The sequence below is a fragment of the Glycine soja genome, chromosome 4 (assembly GCF_004193775.1).
Source record: "Glycine soja cultivar W05 chromosome 4, ASM419377v2, whole genome shotgun sequence".
Lineage (NCBI taxonomy): Eukaryota > Viridiplantae > Streptophyta > Magnoliopsida > Fabales > Fabaceae > Glycine > Glycine soja.
In genome coordinates this window covers 11,963,398-11,967,293 of record NC_041005.1, presented here as the reverse complement: position 1 = coordinate 11,967,293, position 3,896 = coordinate 11,963,398, and the positions used below count along the sequence as shown (strand labels likewise).

General features: G+C 33.3%; 1 pseudogene across 1 annotated transcript; it reads left to right on the top strand.

The window, feature by feature from the left end:
* Nucleotides 1-1,531: 1,531 nt before the first annotated feature.
* On the top strand, nt 1,532-3,536 carry LOC114409352 (annotated as a pseudogene). The gene has a single exon (XR_003666043.1). The product of XR_003666043.1 is annotated as a berberine bridge enzyme-like 22 (transcript).
* The last annotated feature ends 360 nt before the right edge of the window (nt 3,537-3,896 follow it).

The window sequence follows — 3,896 nt, the reverse complement described above, 5'->3', positions numbered from 1 at the left end:
CTAAAAAGATAGTATGTACTTAATTTATGAGAAACTCTTTAATTAATCACCTCAAAATAACAAATTGAAAAGCTTGAATTTAATAGTTTGGTTGACACATCACAGCCATGGATTCCTGTCAAAATTTCAATGTATGAAGATTGGAAAGGAAATGCAGTCAAACAATAGCCGCGGGAGCAAGAAAATGAAGCAATATTATTCATGAATGCAACAAAACAAGACTGTCAATAACAAATATTTCAACGATCAGAACCATGGCCACTAATGCAAATATCTTCTTTCTTGGTCAATGAAATACAAAATCTCAACACAATCAAATTAACCAGCTCACTGCCCACCAATGCAAATTTCTTCTTGCGTCGTTATTAGTATTAAACAATGAAAGAAATCAAGAAATAGGTGGCAACACGCACGTATATATATCATATATCAAAAAATTAATTGACAATAAATAGAATCATTTTAAATTTTGTTTAGTTATTGAGTAAAAGTATTTAATGTAGAGTTCATATATATGTTATATTTCAATGCGAACAAGTTGGCATTGAAATTTTCGATGTATGTGAAATATCCAGAAGTAAATGTATTTCTATTGTGAAAATAATTCTAGTAATATAAATAAATACATATATATATATATAATGGGGATTTGGAATAAGTCAAATAATACGAGTATGATTTATATCGACTATTATATCACTCAATAATTTTTAATTGAATAACAATTTTATTTAAAAAATTTAAGTTAGATTGAAAGTTCCTTTATTATTATAAATACCATATGTACCAAATTTTATATTAATAAAAACTTATTTGATACCTTATATATATAAATTAAAATCGATATATATTTTAAAATATGAATTATTTTATTATCTTTTAACTAATGTTTAATTTTTATAAAATTTGACACAAATATCAAGATAATATATAATTATAATTTAAGGGTTGAATTCATAAGACTCATGTTATATAGAGTATGAATGTAGTTGTTTTGGGATTATTAGATCTCTCCTCATATATAATATATGAATTTAATCTTATAATTTGCTGTCATCTTAATGAATATTAAAATAATAAAGCTTGCTTCATTTTGAAATTAAAAAATGATAATCTAAACCAGAGATGCCCCTATCTCTCTTCGGTCTTAACACTTAAATCTCGATGAACTAATTATGAATAGCACCACAGACTGAGCTGCATGTCATTGTTGAGTATATTCTCTGCATTATTGGCATTAATTGCTTATCGAAGAGCAGCCCTTGTGTATTTACATTAAAAACAATTTATATGTAGTTCTTTAATAATCTTATGATTTTTATAAATTATTTAATTAAAAGGCTTTAATTGTATTTACTTTTTATTTCTCGAGCAGCCATAGTAGAGTATTAAATACCTTCTAGAAAGTCAAATCAGCATATATTGCGGGCTATTGACAAAATGGCATCAGCAACAGCATGTTTTCTACTTCAATATTCTATACTTTCATATAATCAGGAGAACAATATACGCATGTATATATGTATGTGAATTATGAAACTGATACTCAATCAACTTAAGGCAGAGTAGTTAACATGGAGTTTGGTTATTGTGCAGTGTTTCTGATACTGCTTCTTCCAATCTCATGTGCAGCTTCTACGTTAGTTGATAAGAAGTTCAAAGAATGCTTGTTAACCCAACTTGATGGCAATTCTGAATCCATTGAAAAAATAACCTTCACGTCCTCCTCCTCATTATATCCCCAAGTCTTGGATTTATTGGAACAAAATCCTAGATGGGTTAATTCCACAAGGAAGCCTCTCATCATTCTAACACCTTTCCATGAATCAGAAATTCAAGCAGCCATTCTATGCAGCAAACAACTTGGGCTGCAGCTAAGAGTTAGAAGTGGTGGCCATGATTATGAGGGGCTATCATACCTTAGTAAGGTCCCATTTGTGATGGTTGACCTCATCAACATCCGTTCCATCGAAATTAACCTTGATGATGAAACTGCTTGGGTTCAGGCTGGGGCATCATTAGGTGAACTTTACTACAAAATTTCAAAAGCAAGTAAAGTGCATGGATTCCCTGCAGGAATCTGTCCAAGTATAGGGATAGGGGGACATATCAGTGGAGGGGGGCAAGGTATGATGATGAGGAGACATGGTCTAGCAGCAGACCATGTTGTTGATGCTTACCTCATTGATGTAAATGGGAAGATTCATGATAGAAAATCAATGGGAGAAGATGTTTTCTGGGCCATTAGAGGAGGAAGTGCCACTAGTTTTGGAGTCATCCTTGGATGGAAGATCAGGTTGGTCAGAGTTCCACCTATTGTTACTGGGTTCAACATTCCCAGAACACCGGAGGAAGGAGCCACCAATCTCATTCACAGGTGGCAACACATAGCACATGAATTGCATGAGGATCTTTTCATTAGAGTAATTGCTCAAAATAGTGGAGACAAATCAAAAAAATTCCAAGCAACCTTCAACTCTGTCTTCCTTGGAGGAATAGACAGTTTGATCCCACTGATGAATGAGAGTTTCCCAGAATTGGGATTGCAGGCCAAAGACTGCACTGAAATGAGCTGGATTCAATCAGTTCTGTTCATTGCTGGATACAAAAAGGACGACCCTCTAGAACTCTTGCTTGACAGAATTACCACATTTAAAAGCTTTTTCAAGGCAAAGTCCGACTTCGTGAAGGAGCCAATACCAAAATCTGGTCTAGACGGAGCTTGGAAAATGCTTCTAGGAAACATTAGCAATGCTGATATTGGAACCTTACGGTGGTAGAATGGATGAAATTTCAGAATCTGACATCCCTTTTCCCCACAGAAAGGGTAACTTGTACAACATACAATACTTGGTCAAGTGGGAAGTGAATAGCGACGAAGAATCCAGGAGGCATCTACACTGGGCTAAAATGGTTTACAAATACATGACTCCTTATGTCTCAAAATCTCCAAGAGCTGCCTATTTCAACTATAAGGATCTTGATTTAGGCAAAAACAAGCATGAAAACACAAGCTACTCAAAAGCTAGTGTTTGGGGTGAGAAGTACTTTAAGGGAAACTTTAGGAGATTGGTACATATTAAGACAACGTTTGACCCCCAAAATTTTTTCAGGAATGAACAGAGTATTCCTCTCCTAAATTCCCAGCATTCTTAACATAAAAGGCATGATATTATTTGGAGCACCTAAGACATTTGTGTAGTGCTTCAATATGATGTTAATCTTCTGCTTGGTGTTATTGTTATAGACCCAATCAGGAACGGAATGCTGCTTTTGCAGACATTTCAAAGGTTGGGGATGCAATTTCAAAATGGATATGACGTATTTTCATAATGGGTGTGGACTGGTGTAACACATCATGAAGTTACAAAATCTCATAAGAATGTACCCTTAAGTTGCATATTATGTCGTCTAATTACCCTTCGTATTTCTACATTTCATTTCCTTTTCTTCCATGTTACCTTTATATTTTTCTTGATATTTTAAATTATCATTGAACAGAAGAACTGTAACGGTCTGTGTTTGATACAATTCCACTCCAAAGATAATTAAGCTCAAGAATTTTGTACAAGAGGGCCTGATGTTGTTGCAAACTCATAACAGAAGCGACTAAAATTATACTGAAGAAAAGACAATTGGTAAAATGGACATGTATGGACAAATTAATGACTAATGAACATTTTTGTACTTACTATAATAAAAAAAACAAATGGGAAAACAAGATGATTAAATAAATGGTAAAAAATAACAAAACACAATATAGCCTATACCATGATGAAGATAAAAACCACACCTTCTGGCTTTTCACAGCTGATCTTTGTCCTTATGATGCTTCAAAGTGTCTATGAAGACAGAGAGTTAAATTTGAGATATTTCTGAATCTATACAATTGTTAT